The sequence below is a fragment of the Eleutherodactylus coqui genome, chromosome 4 (genome assembly GCF_035609145.1).
Source record: "Eleutherodactylus coqui strain aEleCoq1 chromosome 4, aEleCoq1.hap1, whole genome shotgun sequence".
NCBI lineage: Eukaryota > Metazoa > Chordata > Amphibia > Anura > Eleutherodactylidae > Eleutherodactylus > Eleutherodactylus coqui.
Window position 1 is genome coordinate 300,503,550 of NC_089840.1, and position 8,936 is coordinate 300,512,485.

Sequence of the window (8,936 nt, forward strand, 5' to 3'; positions counted from 1 at the left end):
ATATAGACATGAGGGTGCTCTGACTATCCAGCGACATACTGTCTTCCCCCGCCTCCGTTTCCGAGTGCAAAACATCTGCCTTTATACTTTGCAGGGAACTTCTCAAGAGGCATAGCAGAGGAATGGTGACGCTAATGATTGCAGCATCCCCGCTCACCATCTGGGTAGACTCCTCAGAGTTTCCAAGGACCTGGCAGATGTCTGCCAACCAGGCCCACTCTTCTGTAAAGAATTGAGGAGGCTGACTCCCACTACGCCGCTCATGTTGGAGTTGGTATTCCACTATAGCTCTACGCTGCTCATAGAGTCTGGCCAACATGTGGAGCGTAGAGTTCCACCGTGTGGGCACGTCGCACAGCAGTCGGTGCACTGGCAGATTAAACCGATGTTGCAGGGTCCGCAGGGTGGCAGCGTCCGTCTTGGACTTGTGGAAATGTACGCTGACCCAACGCACCTTTCTGAGCAGGTATGACAAGTGTGGGTAGCTTTTCAGAAAGCGCTGAACCACCAAATTAAAGACATAGGCCAGGCATGGCACGTGCGTGAGGCTGCCGAGCTGCAGAGCCGTCACCAGGTTACTGCCGTTGTCACACATGACCATGCCCGGTTGGAGGCTCAGCGGCGAAAGCCAGCGGTCGGTCTGCTCTGTCAGACCCTGCAGCAGTTCGTGGGCCATGTGCCTCTTCTCTCCTAAGCTGAGTAGTTTCAGCACGGCCTGCTGACGCTTGCCCACCTCTGTGCTGCCACGCCGCGTGACACCGACTGCTGGCGACGTGCTGCTGCTGACACATCTTGATTGCGAGACAGAGGTTGCATTGGAGGAGGAGGAGGAGGAGGGTGGTTTAGTGGAGGAAGCATACACTGCCGCAGATACCAGCACCGAGCTGGGACCCGCAATTCTGGGGGTGGGTAGGACGTGAGCGGTCCCAGGCTCTGACTCTGTCCCAGCCTCCACTAAATTCACCCAATGTGCCGTCAGGGAGATATAGTGGCCCTGCCCGCCTGTGCTTGTCCACGTGTCCGTAGTTAAGTGGACCTTGCCAGTAACCGCGTTGGTGAGGGCGCGTACAATGTTGCGAGAGACGTGGTCGTGCAGGGCTGGGACGGCACATCGGGAAAAGTAGTGGCGACTGGGAACCGAGTAGCGCGGGGCCGCCGCCATCATGCTTTTGAAAGCCTCCGTTTCCACAAGCCTATACGGCAGCATCTCCAGGCTGATCAATTTGGCTATGTGCACGTTTAACGCTTGAGCGTGCGGGTGCGTAGCGGCGCACTTGCCCTTGCGCTCAAACAGTTGCGCTAGCGACGTCTGCACGCTGCGCTGAGAGACATTGCTGGATGGGGCGGAGGACAGCGGAGGTGAGGGTGTGGGTGCAGGCCAGGAGACGGTAGTGCCTGTGTCCTCAGAGGGGGGCTGGATCTCAGTGGCAGGTTGGGGCACAGGGGGAGAGGCCGTGGTGCAAACCGGAGGCGGTGAACGGCCTTCGTCCCACCTTGCGGGGTGCTTGGCCATCATATGCCTGCGCATGCTGGTGGTGGTGGCTCCCCAGCTGATCTTGGCGCGACAAAGGTTGCACACCACTGTTCGTCGGTCGTCAGGCGTCTCTGTGAAAAACTGCCATACCTTAGAGCACCTTGACCTCTGCAGGGTGGCATGGCGCGAGGGCGCGCTTTGGGAAACAGTTGGTGGATTATTCGGTCTGGCCCTGCCTCTACCCTGGCCACCGCACTGGCTCGGCCTGTGCCCACACCCTGACTTGGGCCTCCGTGTCCTCGCCCGCGTCCACATCCTCTAGGCCTACCCCTACCCCTCAGCATGCTGTATTACCAGTAGTGCAGAAACAGAAAGCTGTAATTAAATGTGCCGCTTATTGGCCCTTGGTTGGAGGCTGACTTCGCTTACGGAACGCACAGCAGAGGCAGGAAAGAATTTTGCGCAAGCCTGCTGTAACACTTAGCTGGCTGCGTATGAATTAGGACAACTACCCCCAGCAGAGACCCAGTACACTGAGGACGGTCACAGGCAGCCCAAATAGATTTTTTTTCCCAAATGTTTTTGGAAAGGCCCACTGCCTATATACACTGTATATATCTTCTGTCCCTGCCTCACCACTACTGGCCCTGGACAATGTAAAATTACTGCAGGACGCAATGCTCCGAACGGCCGATATACAAAAAAAAAAAAAGTGCAACACTGCAAAAAGCAGCCTCCACAGTACTGCACACGGTTAGAAGTTGCCCTAAGAAGGACCGTTGGGGTTCTTGAAGCCTAAAATAACTCCTAACGCTCTCCCTATAGCAGCTCCGGCATCAGCAGCACTGTCCCTGATCTCTGTCAGAATGCATCTGTGGCGAGCCGCGGGAGGGGCCGACTTTTATACTCGGGTGACATCTGATCTCCCCAGCCACTCACTGCAGGGGGGTGGTATAGGGCTTGAACGTCGCAGGGGGAAGTTGTAATGCCTTCCCTGTCTTTCTATTGGCCAGAAAAGCGCGCTAACGTCTCAGAGATGAAAGTGAAAGTAACCCGAACATCACGTGGTACTCGTCACGAGTAACAAGCATCTCGAACACGCTAATACTCGAACGAGTATCAAGCTCGGACGAGTACGTACGCTCATCTCTACATCTTCATCATTCATACGTCACTGGTGAGTACAGTACCCATATTATATGTTGTTAATAGGTAGGTTTAAGAGTGTAGAACGTGTTTAAGAGCATATGAAGTGTTAATTAGAGTGGGGGGTTAAAAGCCTTAAGCTGGGTTTACACGAATCAATCTGTCGGGATACTGCTGTCGCTTAAAAGCACATGATTCGTTCACTTTTGCGATAGTTTGGCAGTTCAGCCGACAGGTTGATTTGCGTAAATATAATGCTGCCCCTTCATGGATTTTCACGTATCGCGGGGGTCTCTGGAACGTAACCACTGTGATAGACGAGGGATCACTGCAATGTCCCCTTTTATGTATAATGCCACCTCGGCCCCTTTTAGATATAATGCTAGCTCTTGCCCGCTTCAGATATACCACCTTGCACCCCTTTTATACACAGGATGGTCTCCCTAACTCTCTGACTCTGGTTATCTACCTGACTGTCTCGTTCGACACTCCACTCTCTCGGCAGACATGTGACCACTCTTTTATATGACACACAAGACAAAATGATACATTTTTCAGACAACAGCAGACATTACCAGACATTAACCCATTCACGCCTGCAGACTAGAGATGAGCGAGCACCAAAAGGCTCGGGTGCTCGGTACTCGAGTCGAACTTTTCGTAACGCTCGAGAGCTCGTTTTGAGTAACGAACCCCATTGAAGTCAATGGGGGACTCGAGCATTTTTGTATGGGACCGATGCTCTGCATAGGGGAGGTTGTGTGAAACACCTGAAAACATCAGAAAGTCATGTAAACACCACAGAAATGCATAGGGAAGGGCAGGGGCAGCATGCATGGCTGCATCTGAGGCTCCCAGGTAGCACTATTAAGCCAAAATGGGAGCAAGAGCCTGGCGGTCACCCCCCTAACAATTTACTTGGGACAGACCATCATTAGCAAGGCACACGCGCTGGCACATCTTAGCTAAGCACCACACTACCTGCAACCAATGACAATCACCACCTGCGGGTGACACCGCTGCCTCTTCTCCTGGGTTACATGCTGGCATTGCTGCCCAACTCTCTGCACGACCCTGCGTCCATAGAGCACACAAAATTTTCCCTGCACAGCATTCAGCTGGCCTCACGCCACACGCTCGCTTGATAGCCACACCACCCTGATGTTGATTTATAAGTGCGTACTGGATGAGGAGGAACTGGAGGCACACACTGCAGAGGGTTGGCAGGGCCAGGCAGTGACCCTCTTTGAAAGTGTGGGCGATAGCCCACAATGCTGTTGAGAATTGATGATAAATTGACGTACGATCATCATTCCAATTCCGTGCCACCTCCATCAGAAAATTGTCAGGAGCCGCAAATGTGGGCATAAAGGGGACTCAGGTGCCAGCACTTCTACACATCTCCACAATGCAGCAATACTCTGTGTGGGAAGCATGTGAGCGGGCCCAGGGTCAGGCTCGGTCCCAGCAAACACCTTGTGTGACCCAAGGTGCCGTGAGTTAAATAGCTATGAGAAATCCATGTGTCCCCACACAATTCATTCTGTGTATGTGTCAGGCAGCTGAACACCGCTATTGGAAACCTTTGTGCAACCACAGTATAGGCGGACCTATGTAACATTTCTGTAGCAAGAGTATAGGCAGACCCCAATAACATTTATGTAGCAAGAGTATAGGCGGACCCCAATAACATTTCTGTAGCAAGAGTATAGGCAGACTCCAATAAGACTTATGTAGCAGGAGTATAGGCGGACCCCAGTAACATTTCTGTAGCAAAAGTATAAGTGGACTGCAATAACATTTATGTAGCAAGAGTATAGGCGGACCCCTGTAACATGTCTGTAGCAAGAGTATAGGCGAACCCCTGAAACATTGGTGTACCATTAGGCCGGAAAAATTAGTTAGATAACAGTATAGGCGAGGGCCAGAAAAATTGGTGTACCAAGAGTACAAGTGTACCCCTGAAAAATTGCTCAACCGCGAGGGCAGGTGAAACCCAAAAACACTTTTTAAAGATACAGCTCGCTGTTGCTTAATTTGTAACAGAGCCTGGAGGCAGCCCTGTGAGAAAAATATGTTTTTGTTAAAGTATAAATACTTTTGAAACTTTGAAAAATTGTAAAAAACCTTTAAACAGAGCCTTATGGGCTGCAGAAAAGTCGGCAGTTCAGCGTGATGACATGTTGTTTTAGGAGGAGGAGGAGGAGTAATAGTATCCGTGAGTGATTGACAAAGCTAATTCCCCCTTTTTTGTGTTGATAGAGGATGCATTTTTCTCCTTTTGCAGTGAAAAGAATCATTAGGTTCTGCTGCTTTCTGGCGGTGGAGAAGAGAAGTCTGGGGAAATCCAGCCTTTGTTCATCTTTATAAGTGTAAGCATGTCGGCACTGTCAGTTGACAGGCGGGTACGCTTATCCGTGATGATTCCCCCAGCTGCACTAAACACCCTCTCTGACAAGACGCTAGTAGCAGGGCAGGCCAGCACCTCCAGGGCGTACAGTGCAAATTTGTGCCATGTGTCCAGCTTTGACACCCAATAGTTGTATGGAGCAGAGGCATCATGGAGGATGGTGGTATGATCGGCTAGTACTCCCTCACCATCTTTTTACAGTGCTCCCTCTGACTCAGCCTTGACTGGTGAGTGGTGACACAGTCTTGCTGGGGAGCCATAAACCTGGCAAAGGCCTTGAAGAGTGTTCCCCTGCGTGCGCTGGACATGCTGCCTGATCCCTGCGCCTCCCCTGCTACTTGGCCCTCAGAACTGCAACTTCTGCCACTAGCGCTGTCAGATGGGAACTTTAACATCACTTTTTCCACCAGAGCCCTGCGGTATAGCATCACTCTCGTACCCCTTTCCTCTTCGAGAATGAGAGTGAAAAGGTTCCCCTTATACCATGGGTCGAGAAATGTGTACAAGCAGTAATCCGTGTTTGCCAAAATGCGTCTAACGCAAGGGTCACGGGAAAGGCAGCCTAACATGAAGTCAGCCATGTGTACCAGGGTCCCAGTACGCAACACATTGCTGTCCTCATTAGGAAGATGACTTTCAGGATCCTCCTCCTCTCCAGCCCATACACACTGAACAGATGAGAGGCAAGCAGCATGGGTACCTTCTGCAGTGTGGCCAGCTGTCTCTTCCACCTCCTCTAAAATACGCTGGGATATAGACATGAGGGTGGTCTGGCTATCAAGCAGCATACTGTCATCCCATTTCTCCTGTTCCAACCGCAAAGCGTCGGCCTTCATGCTTAGCAGTGAACTTCTCAGCAGGCAAAGCAGCGGGATGGTAACGCTAATGATGGCCGCATCACCGCTCACCATCTGGGTAGACTCCTCAAAGTTTCCGAGGACCGGGAAGATGTCTGCCATCCATGCACACTCCTCAGTAAAGAATTGCGGAGGCTGACTACCACTCTGCCGCCCATGTTGCAGCTCGAATTCCACTATTGCTCTACCCTGCTATGTTGGAAGATACTGCTGGTGAGGTGAGCCCATATTTCTTTTTGGCTTATACCCTGCTCGTTCAGCCTGGCCAACATGTGCAGCGTAGAATTCCAGCGTGTGGGCATGTCGCACAGCAGTCGGTGCTCTGGTAGCTGAAACTGACGTTGCAAGGTCCTTAGGGTGGCAGCATCCATGGTGGACTTACGGAAATGTGCGCAGACGCAGCGCACCATGCCGAGCAGGTCAGATACGTGGGGGTAGTTTTTCAGAAACCGCTGAACCACCAGATTGAAGACGTGGGCCAGGCATGGCACGTGTGTGACGATGCTGAGATGCAGAGCCGCCACCAGGTTACGGCCGTTGTCACACACAACCATGCTCGTTTGAAGGCTCAGCGGCGAAAGCCAGAAGTTGGTCTGCTTTGTCAGACCCTGCAACAGCTCGGGGGTCATGTGCCTCTTGTCACCTAAGCTGATTAGTTTCAGCACGGCTTGCTGACGCTTGTCCACCGGTGTGCTGCCGTGCCGCGTGCTATCGACTGCTAGCGACATGCTCACACTCCTTAGTTGAGAGGTAGATGTGGAGGAAGAGGGGGAGGGTTTGGAGGAGGTGGCATACACCATCGCAGATACCAGCACCGAGGTAGGACCCGCTATTTTGGGTGTGGGAAGGACGTGAGCGGTCCCAGGCTCTGACTCGGTCCCAGCCTCCACCAAGTTCACCCAATGTGCCGTCAGGGAGATATAGTGGACCTGCCCGCCAGTACTTGTCCACGTGTCTGTGGTTAAGTGGACCTTCCCAGTAACCATGTTGGTAGGGGCACAATTTATGTTGCGGGAGACATGCTGGTGTGGGGCGGGGATGGCACACCGGGAAAAATAGTGGCAACTGGGGACCGAGTAGCGCAGGACCGCCGCCGCCAACATGTTTTTGAAAGCCTCTGTTTCCACAAGCCTGTACGGCAGCATCTCCAGGCTGATTAATTTGGGAATGTGCATGTTTAAAGCTTGTGCATGTGGGTGGTTGGCGGCGTATTTCAGCTTTTGCTCCAACGCTTGTGTTCGCGACAGCTGAACTCTGCGCTGAGAGACATCGCTGGATGGAGTGGAGGACGGTGGAGGTGAGGGTGTTGGTGCAGGCCGAGAGGCGCTCGTGCCTGCATCTTGGATAGGGAATGGATCTGTGTGGCAGGTTGGGGCACAGGGGAAGAGGCAGTGGTGTGACCCAGAGGTGGTGAATGGCCTTCGTCCCACCTTGTGGGGTGCTTGGCCATCATATGCCTGCGCATGCTGGTGGTGGTGAGGCTGGTAGTGGTGGCTCCCCGGCTGATCTTGGTGCGACACTGGTTGCACACCACTGTTCGTCGGTCGTCCGAGCTCTCACTAAATAACATCCACACCTTTGAACACCTAGCCCTCTGCACGAAGGCTTGCCACAAGGAGGTGCTTTGGGAAAAAGTTGGGTGATTCTTCGCTCTGGCCCTGGCCACTCCACTGCCTCTTCCAACCTGTCCTGCTGCTGCCCTTGCCTCCCCCTCTGAAGCCCTGTCCTCAGTAGGCTTAGCAAACCAGGTCTGGTCAGTCACCTTATCGTCCAGGGGCTCTTCCTCCGAATCCTCTGTGCGCTCCTCCCTCGGACTTACTGCCCTTACTACTACCTCACTGACAGACAACTGTGTCTCATCATCATCATCCTCTTCACCCACTGAAAGCTGTTGAGACAGTTGCCGGAAGTCCCCAGCCACATCACCGAGACTCCGGGAACTTTCCAAAGGTTGGGCATCGGTCACGACAAACTCCTCAGGTGAGAGAGGAACCATTTTTTCCCACTCATGGCAGGGGCCCGAGAACAGTTCCTGGGAGTCTGCCTGCTAAGAATATGTCATTTTCATGGAGTGAGGAGGCTGGGAGGAAGGAGGAGCAGCCAGAGGATTCAGAGTTGCAGTCCCTAGTCCGGGAGTAGTGGACTGCGTAGAAGACTGGGTGGTGGATACATTGCTGGATGCGTTTTCTGCCACCCACGACAGGACCTGCTCACACTGCTCTGTTTGTAATAAAGGTCTACCACACGGACCCTTAAATTGTAATATGAAGCTGGGGACCCTAGAAACTTGCCTCTCTCCTAATCCCGCAGCAGCCGGCTGTGATTCACCTGCACCAGGAACTCGGCCTGTGCCCACACCCCCACGTCCTCGACCCTTACCCCTACTCCTCATCATGGTGGATTAAGGATAGAGCAGGGCCCAAATAAATTACCCCACTGTACAGCACTGACAACTGTGGCTTAATTCACCGCACACAGAGACTTGTAGATAGCGGAGGCTCTATGCTGTGACTTGAAAAAAGTAACCTGCTGTCTTGCGGTGATACCTAGGGGTAATTTACCGCTCGCAGAGACTTGTAGATTATAGAGGCTGTGTGGAGTGGGAGAAGACTCTAAAGCCGGTGGATAGTGCTGGTAACTGCGGCGATCTCATCCCCACCCAGGAAAGGGTATTGTGAGACGCTCTGCACAGCGGCTGAGCTGAAATAGTTTGGTGTTAAATTACCTCGGTGTAATGCACTGCAAGGCTGGGAACAGGCCTAGATGTGTAATACAAAAGTTGGTGCACTACTGCTCCCAGCAAGCCACAACTATAATGCACACGGTGAGATGTAGCCCTAAGAAGGACCGTTGGGGTTCTTATACGGAGGATCAGGACTGTACAGCTTTCCCTATAGAAGTCGCTGTGTCCCTAAACTGTGCGTTATGCACTGCACACACAGAACGGTATAACTGAAGTAGTTTGCAGTAGGCTAGGAAATGTTAGAGAGCAGTTTCTCTGTGAGAGCTGGTTGTACGGCACTGCAGCCTGAGAACGCTATTACTGACA